An 11,103-nucleotide genomic window follows, 5' to 3' on the forward strand; every position below is an offset into this window, starting at 1 on the left:
TGTTGTGAATGGGATGACTTTGTCCTTTTTTATGGCTGAGTAGTATTCTATTGTATATATATACCACATCTTCTTTATCCAATCATGAGTTGCTGGGCACTTATGTTGGTTCCATGACTTGGCTATTGTGAATAATGCTGCAATGAAGATAGGGGTGCATGGAACTTCTGGAATTGCTGATTTCAGGTTCTTAGGATAGATACCCAGTAGTGGGATGGCTGGGTCATAAGGTATTCCTATTCTTAAATTTTTGAGGAATCTCCATACTGTTTTCCATAGTGGCTGCACCAGTTTGCATTCCCACCAACAGTGTATGAGGGTTCCCTTTTCTCCACAGCCTCTCCAACACTTGTCACTCTTGGTTTTAGATATTTTTGCCATTCTAACAGGTGTAAGGTGATATCTTAGTGTAGTTTTGATTTGCATTTCCCTGATGATTAGTGATGATGAGCATCTTTTCATGTGTCTATTGGCCATCCGTATATCTTCTTTGGAGAAATGTCTGTTTATGTCCCCTGCCCATTTTGTAATTGGGTTATTTGATTTTTTATTGTTGAATTGTGTGAGTTCTTTGTATATTATGGAGATTAACCCTTTGTCGGATAAATAATTTGTGAATATTTTTTCCCAATTAGTGGGCTGTTTTTTTTTGTTTCAATCCTGTTTTCCCTTGCCTTGAAGAAGATCTTTAGCCTGATGAAGTCCCATGTGTTTATTCTTTCTGTTGTTTCCCTCATGTGAGGGGTTATGGTGTCCGAAAAGATTCGTTTGAAGCTGATGCCAAAGACTGTGCTGCTGATATTCTCTTCTAGAAGACTTATTGTTTCAGGCCTAATCTTTAGGTCTTTGATCCATTTTGAGTTTATTTTAGTAAATGGTGAAAAAGAATGGTTGATTTTCATTCTTTTACATGTGGCTGTCCAGTTTTCCCAGCACCATTTGTTGAAGAGACTTTCTTTCCTCCATTGTAGGCCCTCAGCTCCTTTGTTAAAGATTAGCTGTCCATAGATGTGTGGTTTTATTTCTGGGCTTTCAATTCTGTTCCATTGATCTGTGCACCTGTTTTTGTACCAGTACCATGCTGTTTTGATTACTGTGGCTTTGTAGTATGTTTTGAAGTCAGGGATTGTGATGTCTCCAGCTTTGTTCTTCTTTCTCAGGATTGCTTTAGCGATTCGGGGTCTTTTATTGCCCCATATGAATTTTAGGATTCTCTGTTCAATTTCTGTAAAGAATGACATTGGAATTCTGATTGGGATAGCATTGAATCTGTAGATTGCTTTAGGTAGAATGGACATTTTAACTATGTTTATTCTTCCAATCCATGTGCATGGAATGTCTTTCCATCTCTTTATGTCGTCATCAATTTCTTTCAAGAAGATCTTGTAGTTTTCTTTGTATAGATCTTTCACTTCCTTGGTTAAATTTATCCCAAGGGCATTTTATTCTTTTTGTTGCGATCGTGAATGGGATTGAGTTCCTGAGATCTTTTTCTGTTAGTTCATTGTTAGCATATAGAAATGCTACTGATTTATGTATGTTGATTTTATACCCTGCAACTTTGCTGTAGTTGTTGACTGTTTCTAATAGTTTTTCTATGGATTCTTTGGGGTTTTCTATATATAAGATCATGTCGTCTGCAAACAGCGAGAGTTTTACTTCTTCATTGCCTATTTGTATTCCTTTTATTTCTTTTTCCTGCCGAATAGCTCTGGCCAAAACCTCCAGTACTATGTTGAATAAGAGTGGTGAAAGTGGGCACCCTTGTCTTGTTCCTGTTCTGAGAGGGATGGATTTCAGTTTTTGTCCATTGAGTATGACGTTGGCTGTGGGTTTGTCATATATGACCTTTATTATGTTAAGGTACTTTCCTTCTATACCTATTTTATTGAGGGTTTTTATCATAAATGGATGTTGGATCTTGTGGAATGCTTTCTCTGCATCTATTGAGATGATCATGTGGTTTTTGTTTCTCATTTTGTTAATGTAGTGAATCACGTTGATTAACTTGCGGATGTTGAACTGTCCCTGTGTCCCTGGTGTAAATCCCACTTGATCATGGTGTATAATCTTTTTGATATATTGCTGTATTTGGTTTGCCAAAATTTTGTTGAGGATTTTTGCATCTATGTTCATCAGTGATATTGGCCTGTAGTTTTCCTTCTTTGTGTTGTCCTTGTCAGGTTTGGGGATCAGGGTGATGTTGGCTTCATAGCATGTATTAGGGAGTGCTCCATCTTCCTCTATTTTCTGGAATAGTTTGAGAAGGATAGGTATTAAATCTTCTTTGAATGTTTGGTAGAATTCTCCAGAGAAGCCGTCTGGTCCTGGACTCTTATTTTTGGGTAGGTTTTTGGTTACTGTTTCTATTTCTTTACTTGTGATTGGTCTATTCAGATTCTCTATTTCTTCCTGATTCAGTTTGGGTAGGTTGTACGAGTCTAGGAATTTATCCATTTCTTCCAGGTTGTTCAATTTGTTGGCATATAGTTTTTCATAGTATTCTCTTATGATCCTTTGTATTTCTTTGGTATCTGTTGTGATTTCTCCTCTCTCATTTCTAATTTTATTTATTTGAGACTTCTCTCTTTTTTTTTTTAGTGAGTCTTCTCTCTTTTTTTTTAGTGGCTAAGGGTTTGTCGATTTTGTTCATTTTTTTGAAGAACCAACTCTTTGTTTCATTGATCCTTGCTACTGTCTTTTTTGTTTCAATATAATTTATTTCTGCTCTAATTTTTATTATTTCCCTTCTTCTACGACTTTGGGCTTTGTTTGTTCTTCTTTTTTCTAATTCCGTTAGGTGTCATTTGAGGTTGTTTATGTAAGATTTTTCTTGCTTATTGAGGTGAGCCTGTATTGCAATGAATTTCCCTCTTAGGACTGCCTTTGCTGCATCCCAAATAATTTGGTACGGTGTGTTTTCATTTTCATTTGTCTCCAGATAATATTTGATTTCTTCTTTAATTTCTTCAATAATCCATTGTTCAGTAGCATGTTGTTTAGTCTCCACATTTTTGGCCCTTTCGCAGCTTTATTCTTGTAGTTGATTTCTAGTTTCATAGCATTGTGATCAGAAAAGATGCTTGATATTATTTCAACCCTCTTGAACTTATTGATGCTTGTTTTGTTTCCCAAGATATGGTCTATCCTTGAGAATGTTCCATGCGCGCTTGAGAAGAATGTGTAATGTGCTGTTTTTGGATGAAGTGTCCTATATATATCTATTACGTCCATCTGATCTAATTTTTCATTTAATTCTATAATTTCCTTGTTGATTTTCTGTCTGGATGATTTGTCCATTGGTGTTAATGGGGTGTTGAGGTCCCCTACTATTATTGTATTGCTGTTGATGTCTCCTTTTAGTTTTGTTAATAGTTTCTGTACGAATTTTGCTGCTCCTGTGATAGGTGCATCTATATTTATAAGTGTTATGTCATCTTGGTGGAACATCCCTTTTATCATTATATACTGCCCCTCTTTGTCTTTCTTTATCTGTTTTGTTTTAAAGTCTGCTTTGTCTGATATAAGTATGGCAACAGCTGCTTTCTTTTGTTCATTATTAGCTTGGAGTATTGTCTTCCATCCCTTCACTTTGAGTCTGTGTTTGTCTTTGGGGCTGAGGTGTGTTTCCTGGAGGCAGCATATTGTTGGATCTTGTTGTTTGATCCATCCTGCCACTCTGTGCCTTTTGATTGGAGAGTTCAATCCATTCACGTTTAGTGTGATTATTGAAACGTGGGGGCCTACTGTTGCCATTTTATCACTTGTTTTCCGGTTCTTTTACATTTTGTCCTGATGGAGAGCTGTTACTTTGTGTTATTGTCCTTCTGCTTATCTCCTTTGTTCTGGATTTTGTAACCCCTTTCCTTTTTCTGATTTTTCAGGAATGAGTTTCTTCCTGAGCATTTCTTGAAGAGGAGGTTTTGTGGTGATGAACTCCCTTAACTTTTGTTTATCTGGGAAAGTTTTTATTTCTCCATTGTATTTGAAGGATATTTTCACTGGGTAGAGTATTCTTGGCTGCAGGTTTTTTCCTTCAGAGTTTTGAATATTTCATTCCAATCTCTTCTAGCCTGTAAGGTCTCTCCTGAGAAATCTGCTGATAGCCTTATGGGGTTTCCTTTGTAAGTTATTTTCTTCTGCCTGGCTGCCCTTAGTATTTTCTCTTTGTCGTTGACTTTTGCTAGTTTCACTACTATATGCCTTGGGGTTGGTCTTCTTGCGTTAATAAAGTTTGGAGATGTATTGGCTCTGTCACATGAAGTTCCATCTCTCTTCCCAAGTTTGGAAAGTTCTCAGCTATTATTTCTTTGAACAGGCCTTCTGCCCCCTTCTCCTTCTCTTCTCCCTCTGGTATACCTATAATCCTTATGTTGCATCTCCTAATTGAGTCGGATAAGTCTCGGAAGTTTCTTCATTTCTTTTTAGTCTTAGTTCTCTCTCCTCCTCTGCCTGCAGCATTTCTATATTCCTGTCCTCCAAATTGCTAATTCTGTCCTCCATGTTATCGACCCTACTGTTCAGAGAGTCCAGATTTTTCTTAATCTCCTCCACTGTGTTCTTCATCTCCAGTATTTCTAATTGGTTCTTCTTTATAGTGTCAAGCTCTTTTGTGACATAGCTCCTGAACTCATTGAGTTGTCTATCTGAATACTCTTTTAACTTGTTGAGTTTATTCATAATGGCAGTTTTGAAATCATCGTCATTTATGTTATAGATTTCATTATCTTTGGGATTGTTTTCTGGATGCTTATCATTTTCCTTCTGTTCTGGAGATTTAATATATTTTTTCATACTGCTTGATGGCGTGGATTTGTGCCTCCTCATAGAGATAGAGTTTAGTCGCTGCTTCCACTTGTTGCGACTGGTGTGTGGGGGGGGCAGCTGTTTAGACTGCACCAACCAGGAACCCTGTCAGCTGTTACTGACTGGGCCTGGACCCCTCCTCGTCATCACAGTGGTCCTGTGGTGTCCCTCATTGGTTGTGGGGGCAATCACAAGGGGGCCTCAGGCTGCTGGTGCCTACTGCTGCAGCCCACTTAGACGCACTCCCTCCTTGTGGTCTGCAGCGGTGTTGTGGGCTTTCCCATCAGCCAGGAGCAGGATCACCTATAATCACCAATTTGTCCCTAACAGAGCCCACCAGATCACACTTGTCCACTATAGGTCCCAGCAGAGCTATGGGTATCTTCTGCAGTCTGTTGTTAGCTCACCTAGCTGTGCTGCTTTTGCCCCAGGGCCTTCCCGCCTTGCGATTGCCACTCGGGACCTCTCCACTAGTGCTGTGCAGAGGCTTTTGCTGAGGCTGCTGTAGGAACCTGGACTTCCCCCCTGGGCTATGTAGCCGTTTCACCGGAGCTGTGCTCTGCCCCACTCCACTGTCACGGGATCTCTGGGAGCCCCTTGCCTTGTCTGGGACACGGCCAGAGTCCATGGGCCTGGTGGTGGCTTGTAAGCTGCTGCCTTGTGGGGAATTCTGCTCTAGGGAGCTTCCTGGTGTTCTGAATGCTGGGCGGGGCCTCCCTGCCAGTGTCGAGCAGAGGCCCTCCCTGCTGGAGGGTGCAGGATCCTGGAGTGATGGCCCGGGCCGCAGAGCCACGTGTTGGAGCTCCACCCAGTCCCCAAGCACATCCACAGGAAGTCTGGGCACCCCCTGCACCGACCCGTGTGCCAGAGACCATGAGCCCAGCAGCAGCTTACAGTCTGGTGCCGTGCTGGGGAATCCGTCCACTGGGAGCTTCCCTTTGTCCTGGATTGTGGGTGTGGCCTCCCTGCTAATGGCGAGCAGAGGCTTTCCCTGCTGGGGAGGTGCGGGACCCCAGAGCCTTCCCCCGTGCCACAGAGCCAGGCGATGGAGCTCCAACCGTTCCCCAAGCATGTCTATGGGAAGTCTGGGCGCCCCCTACACCACCTGTGCACCGGAGACCGTGAGCCCAGCAGCAGCTTGTGGTCTGGTGCCACGCCAGGGGACCCGCCCACTGGGAGCTTCCCTTTGTCCTGGATTCTGGGCGTGGCCTCCCTGCTAATGGAGAGCAGAGGCTTTCCCTGCCAGGGAGGTGCGGAACCCCGAAGCCTTCCTCCACGCCTCAGAGCCAGGTGCTGGAGCTCCAACCGTGTCCCCAAGCACGTCCACGGGAAGACCGGGCACCCCCTGCACCAAGCCATGCACTGGAGACCGTGAGCCCAGTGGCAGCTTGCGGTCTGGTGCCTTGCCAGGCCCGTCAGGAGCTTCTCTTTGTTCTGGCTTCTGGGCAGGGCCTCCCTGCTAATGGCGAGCAGAGGCCTTCCCTGCCGGTGGGTGCAGGACCCTGGGGATTCCCCCTGGGCTTAGATGTGATCACGGGGGGCTTGGGTAGGGCTGTTGTCACCTGTTTCCACCGTCGCTCTGCTGGTGAGTGCACACTCCTGCCCTTGGTGTGTGGCGATGCTATGGGGGAGTCTGCTGGAAGAGAGCCTCCTGCAGGAACTAGGCTGTCTGGGGGTCGGGGGTCGGGGGTCAGAGAGTTTTCACCCATTTCCACCTCCTCCTGGGGGGAAGTCCGTCCACCTTCCTATGTGTAGTAGCACGAGACTTTTAAGCATCTTGAGATGCTATCTGGATATCCTTTGTTAATCGGTGAATGTCCAATTAGTTGTAGATTTGACGGGGGAGAGACAAAGAAGACCACTCACTCTGCCATCTTGGCCCTGCCTCCCCCCCCAGTTTTATAATTTTTTAATGCTAAGATATATTTTTCCATACAGAATTTTTTCTGTATTCAAATCTGTCAATCTTTTTTTCCTTTATGGTTTATAGCCTTTGTATCATTGCTCAGGTTTAAATAGTGGGACCAAGAGTTTCTTGTGCTCATTCCCTTTACTCAACATTCTGCATAAATTAAATATAAAATCCAGACACTTCAGCAATGCCATCTACTTCTGCTCACCAGTTCTTCTTCTATTTACTCCTAGGCCCATTTTCCTTTTTCATAAAGTATATCTTTTAATAGTTCCTTCAATGAAGATCTGCTAGTGGTAAACTCTCTTCATTTTGTCTAAAAATGTCTATTTTATCCTCATTTTTTTGTATAATAATTTAGCTGAATAAAGATTTAAGTTGACAGTTATTTTCAGTCCATCCTTTGAAGATATTATTCCATGATCTTCTAGATTCCATTGTTAATCTTGAGGAATCTGTTGTAGTGTGTTATTCCTTTGTAAATCAACTGATTTTTTTTGCTCTAGTGTCTTTTTTTTAATTCTCTAATGTTTATTCCTTTTTTAAAAACTTTTTTTGAGATATAATTCATATAACATAAAAACTTATTGTTTTAAAGTATATATTTCAGCAGTTTTAGTATATTTACCAAGTTGTGCAACCATGTCTGGTTGTTTTTAATAATTTTTATTATGAAATAAAACACAGATACAGAAAATCACACACACTTACATGTATAGCTTAATGAATTACTATAAAGTAAACTTTTTAATCAGTACACAGGTCAAGAAATAAAACTTTGGGGGCTGGCCCCATGACCGAGTGGTTAAGTTCACACACTCTACTTCAGCAGCCCAGGGTTTCACTGGTTTGGATCCTGGGCGTGGACATGTCACCGCTCATCAAACCACGCTGAGGCAGCGTCCCACATGCCCCAGCTAGAAGGACCCACAACTAAAAATATACAGCTATGTACCGGGGGGCTTTGGGGAGAAAAAGGAAAAATAAAATCTTAAAAAAAAAAGAAATAAAACTTTGTTAGCTCCTTATCCCAAATTACAAGCACCTTTCTCCCTCAAAAATAACCACTATCCTGACTTTTATAGCAATCATTTCCTTGCATTTCTTTGTAGTCTTATCACCCGTGTGATACTACAGTTTAGTCTTGCTTTTTTTAAAAAAAAATTAATATGTCTTTTTTCTTTCCTCTAGGTCTTAAATCTCTTTTAATTTATAGTTTCATTCTTCATCCCTTTCTTTTCCTTAACATTTATCTGTTGATGAACCTGGTCTATTTTACTTGTAGAGTATGCACAGTTTGAATTTTACTAATTGCATATTCAAGGTGCAGTTCCACATTGTCCTATGTCCTTTGTATTGCCCACAAATTAGGAGCTGGATGCAGAGGCTTGATCAGATTCAGGTTTGATTCCTGTGATATGACTACACATTATGTGTGGTTGCCTGGTTGTCCCTTTTTTATGTGATGTTAGCAGTCATTGATCCTCTTTGCCTAGATCCATTAATCCATTGGGGTTAGAAACTGGTGATTTTCTAATCCTTTCTTTTTTATTTATTTGCTGAAATACTTCTATAAAGAGGTGCTTTCAATTATCTACTGTTTACTTAATGACATAATTCATAAAGGCAGGATAAATGCTTGATTCTTTCCCTTTATTTGCCAGTTTTCAAGATAATTAATTGGTTCCCTATCATACTCTGAATGTGACCTTTTTAAAAATATCACTATGAGCTCAAGGATTTAATAAACTTTAATCCATTACACTTATTTATATAGACACTCCAGTTGTCCCATTTTTGCCCAGTGAGAGCTTCTTCAAGTTGTTTCCTGAGTCTTTTTGACATTTCCATGGTCTTTGATAGCTTCCTTGCTAGAGTATGACAAAATGTTCCAGATTCATCTTGTACTTTCCTGCCCTAGATCTAGAACCAGCTCTGTCTCTAAGATATCCTAGTTTCTTTTTGTGGGAAATGGTATTTCAAGATCACAACCTGGGCATTTAAAGATTCCTATTACTACTGGGTAGGTCATTGTTTCTAGACCTTCCCTGGTTGTGTTAAGCTCTTCCCTTAGTTTTTGATAATTTCACTGCAGTGTATCTAGGTATGGATTTAGGTTTATTTTTATGCTCAGTATCCATTATGCTTCCTAATTCTGAGGTTTTTGTTTCTACATCAATTTTGAAAAATGTTTAACTTCATTAGAAACTCCAATCAGTTTTCTAAAGTCGTTGTATAATTTTGTACTCTCATCCACAATATATGAGCATTCCAGTTACTCCACATATTCACCAACAATTGGTATTGTCAGTCTTTTAGTTATAGCCATTCTGGTGAATGTGTAGTGATATCTTATTTTGGTTCTTATTTGCATTCCCTAGATGAGTAATGATATTGAGCATGTTTTCATACGTTTGTTGGCCATTTGGATATCTTTTGTGATGTATTTGTGCAAACTGTTTGTTCAGGTTTTTAATTGAGTTGTCGTGTCATTCTTATAAATTAGTAGGGGTTCTTTATATATTCTGGATACAACTCCTTTGACAGATATATGTGTTGTGACTGTTTTCTCCCAGTCTGTGCCTTGCCTTTTCACTTTCTCGATGGTGTCTGTTTATAAGCTCGTAGGCTGACTCTTGCCTATTGTAGAATATATAATTTTACATTTTGTAAATTTTTAAATTACATTTTTTAATTTTTAAGAGCTCATCTTTGGCAAGGCTTTATCTGTGTGAATGTTGTGTGATCTGGGTTGAGGTTGGCCCTTCTAGAGGGATTTAGTATTTGTTCTTGTCAAACGCCTCAATGTAGGACCAATTTTTTACTTTAATGTTTTGGCTTAGAGGTCATAAAAACATGTAGTTAGTGTAAATATGATCCTCAAACCCACCTGAGGATAGGCCTATGGTCACAAATTCTTGAGGGAGACTTTTTTTCATGCAGAACAAGGCTAAAACAGACATTCTTCCGTGTTATTTATCTATGATGGTGGAAAAATTCTGGTTCATTCTTTGACTGAAGATCCCAGTTTTTCCTGGGCATCCTGCTTTATTTTCTATCCATGTTTCTTTTAAAACACCAGGTCCTTGATTACTGAGTCAAGCAACGTCTTCCACTCCCCCATCTATAGGATCAATTCATGTCTATCCTACAGTTTTAGTTCTCTCTTTATTTTTAGTCCCTGGACTTAAAAAACAAAAAAGAGTCCCTGGACTTTTGCTCTCTTAGGAGCTCAAATGTGCATTTAAAATAATGCTTGTGGTATTTTAGTCAGCAATTTTAGGTGTTTCATAGCAGAGAGTTTTCAGAAAATCTAGACTGAAATATTTCTGGAAATACAATGCCAAACATTTCTATACCCATCTAACTATTCCTTTTCTCACTTCTTCACAGTCTCTTGGGAGAAAATATGTAATAAAGATGTGAGGACCTCTCAAGTCAACAGCGACTTACTTGGTGCCTGAAAAGTCAAAACAGCATAGCATAATTTTCCTCATTAAGATTCTCTTTAGGGGCCAGCCCCGTGGCAGAGTGGTTGGGTTCACGTGCTCTGCTTCAGCAGCCCAGATTTTCCCTGGTTTGGATCCTGGGCGCCAACGTGGCACCACTTGTTGAGCCATACTGGGGCGGCATCCCACGTGCTACAGTTGGAAGGACCCACAACTAAAATTACACAACTATGTACCGGGGTGCTTTGGGGATTAAAAAGGAAAAATAAAATCTTTAAAAACAAAAAAAAGATTCTTTTTAATCCTTGAGGACTTTGTTAACATTTGGTTTTGCTTAATTTGACCCACACCCTCTTTTTCTCAGAAATGAGCATTATGGGGTTCTAATGCCTTCTTAAACATCAAGTAGATCTTAAAAGTAAAACAGTGATGGACTGAGTGTGAATGCATCAAACAGGGATTAAATTAAATACATGTGGATTTAATAATTAGCAGGAAATCTCTTCATAATTAAAGAAATGTTTTAGGATAATGTTCAAGACGTTAGAGAAATGCAAAATGTTGCTGGATTGTATTGTCTCAGCTTATAGATTTCCTCCAAAACTCTGATGTCACAGCCATAGACAAGATAGTCCCAATCAGGAAGTGAAAAAGTATAGCAGTTTATGACACATAGTGAGCTTTTAAGAAATTTTAGCTTAATCTCTATTGTCCAAGTGTTCCAAACACCTCTAAACTTATGTCAGTGGAAAAAATTTCTTTCATACCTGCCCTCAGCAGTCTAGTAGAGGAGTCAATGTGCAAACAAATGAAAGCAATAGAATGTGCAGTGTATAGTGCAGAGAAAAAGAGGGGCTAGTACTTGCTACCTAAAGCAATCTAGAAAGGCAGCACAAATGATCCTTGACCTGAGTCCTAAAAGAAGAGTTGTTTGCC

The 11,103-nt window shown here is 40.1% G+C and overlaps 1 long non-coding RNA gene across 1 annotated transcript in view; it reads left to right on the forward strand.

The window, feature by feature from the left end:
• LOC106823238 (uncharacterized) overlaps positions 1 to 10,443 on the forward strand; it is a 45,940-nt gene extending 35,497 nt beyond the window's left edge. Inside the window, exon 3 of the long non-coding RNA XR_006514166.2 lies at positions 10,112 to 10,443. This is a non-coding gene — a long non-coding RNA (uncharacterized lncRNA). The remainder of the gene's footprint in view (positions 1 to 10,111) is intronic.
• Positions 10,444 to 11,103: the final 660 nt, after the last annotated feature.

The sequence above is a fragment of the Equus asinus genome, chromosome 15, assembly GCF_041296235.1.
Source record: "Equus asinus isolate D_3611 breed Donkey chromosome 15, EquAss-T2T_v2, whole genome shotgun sequence".
Lineage (NCBI taxonomy): Eukaryota > Metazoa > Chordata > Mammalia > Perissodactyla > Equidae > Equus > Equus asinus.